This window comes from Bidens hawaiensis, unplaced genomic scaffold (genome assembly GCF_021521415.1).
Source record: "Bidens hawaiensis isolate Kalapana, Puna unplaced genomic scaffold, B.hawaiensis_p1.1 tig00001692_1, whole genome shotgun sequence".
NCBI classification, from domain to species: domain Eukaryota; kingdom Viridiplantae; phylum Streptophyta; class Magnoliopsida; order Asterales; family Asteraceae; genus Bidens; species Bidens hawaiensis.
The window spans coordinates 1,582,621-1,590,507 of record NW_027491096.1 but is presented as its reverse complement, the minus strand read 5'-3'; the positions used below and the strand labels follow the sequence as shown (position 1 = coordinate 1,590,507).

General features: G+C 31.8%; 1 pseudogene; it reads left to right on the top strand.

Annotated features, from left to right (window-relative positions):
- The first annotated feature begins 6,423 nt into the window (after positions 1–6,423).
- LOC143594118 (S-adenosylmethionine decarboxylase proenzyme 4 pseudogene) lies at positions 6,424–7,445 on the top strand (annotated as a pseudogene).
- Positions 7,446–7,887: the final 442 nt, after the last annotated feature.

Genomic DNA, 7,887 nt, shown 5'->3' with positions numbered 1-7,887 from the left:
ACATACAACTTTATATCTATTACCCGACCCATTTAGGTTCGGAAAATTTATCACTGAAAAACAATTGCTTTTATCGAGAAATTTTTATACAATTTATATTTGTTTACTATATTTATTTAATATATATTTAACTATGGAAAATGTACATTTTTAGCCCAAAACTAAACTTAAATCCTCTATTGTTCCCACCTTCAATCTCCAAGGGCTAAACTGTAAATTCTGTAAATAAAATATATTCCCCTTTGGTCCCTGAACATGTAACCCGTAATCCATAACCGTGACCCATTTAGTTAACTTGTGCCACAATTTTCGTTCTAAACTAGGAATTGAATCGTGTTTGGGATTGTTCTTACCATATTCGGCCTAATCGACGACAGTAATTAGGAAACAACATCAAAGATAACATGTATTGATATATTTTGATAAACCGACTTAACCAAAATCAATTATAACTTGATTCCTCACGTATGCACACCTCTAAGGCCAGCGCCAACTGAACCCAGGATTAATTGGATTATCGACGTTTGGTTATGCTCGGTTCGTCGTTATCATTACCGGCCCTGTTAACTCGCAATTGACCCGTGTTTAATCAACGATTTAGGTAATAAATTATATGTTTGAATTCGTCTTGATGTACTGATCATTAACCCTAACATTAATTTATCAAACATTTAACGGATTGATCGACTGATAATCAGGGTTCATGATTAAATGGGTTTTATTAGTTTCTGTATATATTAATCCGTTTGCAAACATTAACCAACTGACACCCTAGCACGGTTGGCTAGGGTGTGTGTGTTAACCCTTTGAACCAGCCATAGGCGCGGGTTTGAGTCCCAGATAGCCTGTTTTTGGTTTTTCTTATTTTTTTTAGTTGTTTTAATTTGTTTTAATGGTTTATAATACATAAAAAAATTAATATTAAATATTCAATAAACGATATTTTATTAAACCGACATCATAAAGTTAAACGTTTCGTGTCAATTAATCTTGTTACAAGTTTTCATATATATATATATATATATATATATATATATATATATATATATATATATATATATATATATATAGGGGAAGTATAAAATGAAAACCCACTTTAGTTGTGAAAATCTTATATAACATTGTTTTTTTTTGTTTTTTTTTTTGTTACACGCGTAATATGTGTTGTTACATTTAATACAAAACATCGAAAAATAAAAAAAACATTTTTTTGCTATTTTTTAACATTCTTTTACTAATTTTTATATATGTTTTCAGGAGAGAGAAAATGTTATATATGTTTACATTTTTTATTAACTTTAATTGTGGACTACAAGATTTAAACTTTAATTAAAAACATGTGGTTAAGAATGGGTTTCTAGAGTTTTCACAACTCAAGTGGGTTTTTATTTTAACCTAACCATATATATATATATATGTGTGTTTGTGTGTGTGTATTATAAGTGTGTATATATGTTAAACCAACAATTATTTTATTAGAATTTGACATCAATATTGGTGTTTCTAGTCGTTGAACGTTTTCATAAATTTATTTTATTTATTATTATTATATACATAAATATATTGTATGTATGTATAGCTGTATAACAAACATATTAAACGCATTATCTATATTTATATCGTTAGATCTTCGTTAAAATTTCCAAAATATAAATTTTATGATAATTGTATATCTAAACGTTTATTATTATAGTAAAATCTCAACTCATATTCATTTAAACTAATTATTCGTAAATCCGATTTTATGACAAACAATGATTCTTATAATGGAATGGTAACTAATAATATTGTTTTTCGCAATAACAATAATCCTTAGGATCAATCATTCAATCCATAACGTACCCAATCACAAATATAACTCAAATCACATCGAAATCCTAAATTCATTATACGTATTATATCATTTATAATTCACTCATAATATTATATTATTTAATTAGAATCCTTGGTAATTCCCGAAGAGAGTGATTTCCATTTTCTTGTCGTATTCATTTCCGTTTGGCTTATTTGATTAGGTGAGTTTATCATTCCCCTATTTTACAACTTTTCTAAACGTTTTGGGGACATATGCGTATCTATCCGCATTTCATACTATATATATATATTCAAACAAATGCATACGTGTAATTGTGAGTGACTTAATCAGACATACTTGCTACCTACTTACTTGTATTACTATTCATTCATTCGTATATTGGTATTACTATTCATTCGTATAGTGGGTGCTCCTGCTATTGACCAACGCCCGATTCACTTGGCAACGGTCTACATACTTGTTTATGGTTTGATTATATTTACCGCACTTATCACGTTATGCTTATTTATATTGTTGTGTCAAAACTGGTGATATTCTCACTCAAATTTATGTTGACAAAACTCCATTTTCTACGCATAGGCAGGTTGCTTGTATTGAAGATTGAAGTTGGACACATAGACAAGACTTTACGATATAATCAAGTTAATCGTTATTTGAACTTATATTCATATATGTAAATTGTTTGTTATAATTGGATAATGTGTGTATTATTTGAATAAAATAATTAATTAGATATTGTCACTTTTATATTATGATAGTATCTTCAAGCTGTGGGCAATCAGATCACGCCCCGACATTTCAGCCTTAGGTTGGGATGTGACATAAAGATCATTTAGAAAAGACTCTAGGTTATAAATAAAAAGACAAGTTGATATTACATTATTTTTTTTGTTATATTTGAATTTTTTATATACGAAAAAGAATAATTTATTAAACTATTAACTACATAATTCGACGATTTCATAAAATAATTAAACTAGTAAATTAAATCTTTAAAATGTTCAAATTAGAAGAGCCTAAAGACTAACGCGGGCAAATTTATAAGCGAGCTGCAAGGTCACACTTTAATTGAATTTACATGTTGATTTTATAACTAAATAATAAAAATAACCAGAAAATAAAATTGTTAAAAATTATGATAAGAAGTGGGTGAACAAGACTCGAACCAGGGCATAAAGCCGGTTCATAAGTCAAACACCAACAAAATAACCAGCTGGGCTACAAGGCAAAATGATAACTTTTTGAGAATAAAAATAGTTAAGCACATGGTCGAAAATCCCCAAATCTCAATATGAACCCAAGATGAACAAATCCTTGGAATTAGGTATGTAATTGCTTATGTTAAACAGAATTGACATAGGGCTTTTGTTATATGGATAACAACGATCAGAAAACACGAAACAATTACCTGAAAGGATAAAGAAATGGTGGTGATCGGGCTGGTCGGATTTCCGGTGTTTAAGCCATTTAAGAACTTGATTACTATGTGTTAGATTGATAAAATTGAGAGTGTTAGTGTGCGAAAAAGCTAGAGTGATGGTTATGCGAGTTTAATCGAGACAAGATGATATATAATGAGTTATTTGATGGTTTAAATCTCGGTTTTGAACTGCTCACGTAAGTAGTAAATAAACTGAATTTATTATGATAATGATGGAATATTAGCAGCAACAGAGATAACACCACTAACTAGTAAACTATCTAAAGGCTAACCAAACTGACGCAACGAACATAAACAAGATAAACGTTCAACAACAATAACTTAATGCAACATATAAATGACCGAATTGAATGTTAACGGGTCCGGTTTCGAAAACGGATTTTGACGAATGTCACAAAAGTGATATACTCGGGACAATCACTTAGGAAAATTCACGACCTTACTCATGATAAAGTGAAGTACTCGAGACTAACACTATCATTCCTTCTGGTCATCCAAGTGTTCGGGAAACACCAATGTATTCGAGGCTCTGTACTTAGGGAATCTCAGTGATGTTGGAAACTTTCATTCATCCTTTGACGCAACATAATTTTGTCTAAAACTAACTTGTATGTTCTGATTTTGTGTGTTTCTTATGATTTTGAAAGAGTAAAATGTTAAGAACCAAAAAGTAGGAAAATTTGTTGCTCGGCTTTTTTATTTAGGATTACTAGGATAATTTAAGATTATTCCGATTTTATTCGAATCTGATACGAATTGAATTCGGATAGCTTCAGATCGGACATCCCTAATTCAGGTTGGATCAAATTTCGGATATGGTCCTAAAGTTTTCAAATTCGAAAAATACGAACCAAATAACCCGTTATCCAATCAGATGAACACCCCTAATCACATCCCATGCTTTATAAATACTACATCTTTATATTTTAGAAAAAAAATAAAAAAATATGCAAATTCACATCTCCATCTCATTCTCTATTTTAAATATAAGTTTTATGGAATGTACTTTATCTCTCTATATTTATAGAGTTATTTTATATAATTGTTGTTAGTGTATTACAAAGAGGAAAAATAATAAAATAAGTGTTCGTGAGTACGATAAATATAGAGGTGATGAATGTGGAAGGTTTTTCAAAAGTATATAAAGTTTAGAAAAAATGTGTTTTTTGATTAAATTTTTATAGATAGAGATAAAGAAAATGATGTGAATCCTCTAACATAGATTGAATGGTGGAAAGAATGTCAATGTGATGTTGCTATAATGAATGGTCTATAATGGTAAATGATATATATAACAAATAGCCTTTGTGTGCTTCGTACGCGATTAAAAAAATTAGCACACCAAAACTAAAATTAATTAAGTACAATCTGGTCACCAAATGTACACATTTCCGTTCTAACCACTAATTGGGGTTGTTTAGCAAACTCTGCACAAGTGGGGAGTTAGTAACAGGCCTAATGGTTTAAGGGCTCTGAGCCAATTAGTGTTGAGTATGCCGATGTGGTGATGGTTGGTCGAGGATGTGGTGCGTGAGCGACGATCTGAGGTTTTGAACACATATAAAAGGACAAATGAGTAAATTTTTTATTTAACATATTTTGAAACTTAATAAGTAAGAGGTTTGCTGGGCAATTCAGAGGTGTCCTTCTGATAAACTAAACATACTTAAAGGGTGTTTGGGATTGCTTATTTTCACCAACTTATAACTTATAAACTTTTTGAAAAGTAATAAGGTGTTTGGAATTGCTTATATTGTGAGAGAAAAAGTTTCATAAGTTACACCTTTATAACTTATTAACTTAATAAAAAGTTATAAGAAGGTAAAAGAAGGAACCCCAAACACCCCTTAATGTTGGCAGATTCAGAGATAATTTATTAATAGAATCATTAACAGGCTACCGAACAACTCCTAATGGTATGATCCGTATTTTAACTCGCACTTGTCTTTTTATTATATATAATATTATAATTATTATAATATTATTATAACTATATTATTAATATTAATAAATATTCTATATATAATATTATAATAATATAATATTGATATATATATATATTAATATTTTAATCTATATTAATATATATATTAATATTAAATATATATATATATAATATTAATATATAATATATTATATATATTAATATTATATATATATAATATTTATTAATATTAATAATATAATTATAATAATATTATTATAATTATAATATTATATATAAAACTAGTTTTTCTAACCGGCGCAACGCGCCGGGCAGCTGACAAAACCCTAGTGTTAAAACATGGGCGTTGGTAGCATTACGACGATGAGTCGATACGAATTTGATCAGTATCGGCTGCGTTAAAACGCTAAAAAATAATTCGTCAAATTAACATATAAGAAAACAAAATATTTAATACGATGTTTATTTGGTTGGCAAACACAGGCGGTGGTAAAACCCAAGCATTGAAGCAGTGACTTGACACGAATCCGGTCGGTTTTTATTGCGTACATTAGGATACCAAAACTAAAAAACGAAAATAAATATAAAAATTGAGGTGGACCAACGACCAATTTTTATTTATTTATTTATTTATATATTTGGGGGGGGGTTCGGTAAACTTGAGCATTGGTAAAACCCTAGCGTTGTCGGTCATAGGCTATAAATAAGGCCGCGAGTCTGTGTGAACTTGGTCGGTTTATTTCAGGTTTGTTATGGTACCAGAACTTAATATATATATATATGACGTTTGATCGGTTCCCATTGCATTTATTATGATAACTAAACTAAAAATAAAATTCATTGAACGATACGGTGACGTCAAGTGGCATAAGAAGCCACTTACGTCACCAAACTTTTTGATTATATTATATAATAATAACGTAAAAGATTGTGTAATATTCCAAAAAGTATTAATATAATAGGAGATAGCTACAAAATCTCCCTTTCCAAGTACAGTTCTTGGGTCTAGTTGGAAGAACCTAATAATGAGCCAATGCCAACTTTATAATCTTTGTTGAGCACTGCAGAAGCTTAAATCTTGTACGTATTCATTATGCTATCAATCATATCTCTTTGTTGAGCATGCTCCTCCCACCACCTCTTCTCTATCCATAACCACACCCCTATATAACCCTCCCCTACCTCCACTCCATTCTTCTACCATCTCAAAACACACTCATAACTTATATTCAATGGCTGTTTCTGGCTTTGAAGGCTTTGAAAAGCGCCTAGAGCTTCAATTCTCCAGTCATGATTCGGTTGTCGGTATCGGTCTCCGTGAACTCGACATCAACTCTCTTGAACAAGTTCTTCATCAAGTGCAATGTAGTGTTGTTTCTGCCCTTGGCAACCAACACTTTGATTCCTACGTACTTTCTGAATCATCACTCTTCGTTTACCCTACTAAAATAATAATCAAAACATGTGGCACCACACAACTCGTGAAATCTGTTCAACCCTTCATTCACCATGCTCAAACTCTTAATCTTCACATTGTTGCTCTTCGGTACACGCGTGGAAGCTTTATATTCCCACAAGCTCAACCACATCCTCACACTAGCTTCCATGAAGAAGTTGCGTATTTGGAGGACAACATACCTCAAAACCTGTGTTACAGAAAGGCTTCTGTGATTCCCTCAAAACTCACTTCTCATTCGTGGCATTTGTATTCTGCTGGATCCGTGGAGTATTCGGATAAAGTGGCGTACACCGTTGAGGTTTGCATGACAGATCTTGATCAAACCCTGGCTCGAAAGTTTTTCCGGCATCCTAATGACGGGAAAAATGGGGATTCCGCTGGAAGAGAGATGACGGAAGCAACCAGTATTAATCGTATAAACCCTAATTCACAAATATGTGATTTTGCTTTTTACCCATGTGGGTACTCAATGAATGGACTAGACTGCGACCGTTACTCGACTGTTCACGTCGCACCAGAGGATGGATTTAGCTATGCGAGCTTCGAGTGTGTGGGGTCGTTTTATAACGACGATATTGCAGATATGGTGAAGAAAGCGATAAAAGTTTTTGGACCGGGAACTGTTTCCGTTGCTAGCACAGGCACTAGCGACGATATGTGCATGCGAATCAAGGGCGCGGTAGAGCAACTTGGAATGAAATGCTGGAGTTGGAGTATGGATGAGTTTCCGGCCGCCGGAATGGTGGTGTTTCAAACGTTTGCAACTCGCCGGAATAGAATATAAGGAACATAAGGGGCCAATGGACCAAGAGGTTACGATTTTGCATGAGTGGTAACAATATGCAAGTCATTGGATGGTGGGGTTGACTTGTGTAAAAAGATATTTGAAAACCCAAAAAAGAAAAAAAAAATATTTAGAGAGAGGATCTTAATATGGAAAAAAATTGAAGGGGATGGTGTGCTTGTTCGTCGCATTATGATAATGTACCCACTTTGGCTTGTCACGCCTAAGATTTTGAGGAATGTGTTTTCAAGTGGAAAATATATATTTTGTTCTTTATGACGTTCTTTTAGTCATAATACTTTTGTGTTTACATCAACTCATCATTTTTGAAACGTATGTAAAAGGGTTTATAGTCAAATTAACGATATTAGTATATACATAAAAACATATTATTCATTGAACTCTCTTCTTATTAGATTAGTTATGAAACTAGAAATTTTCA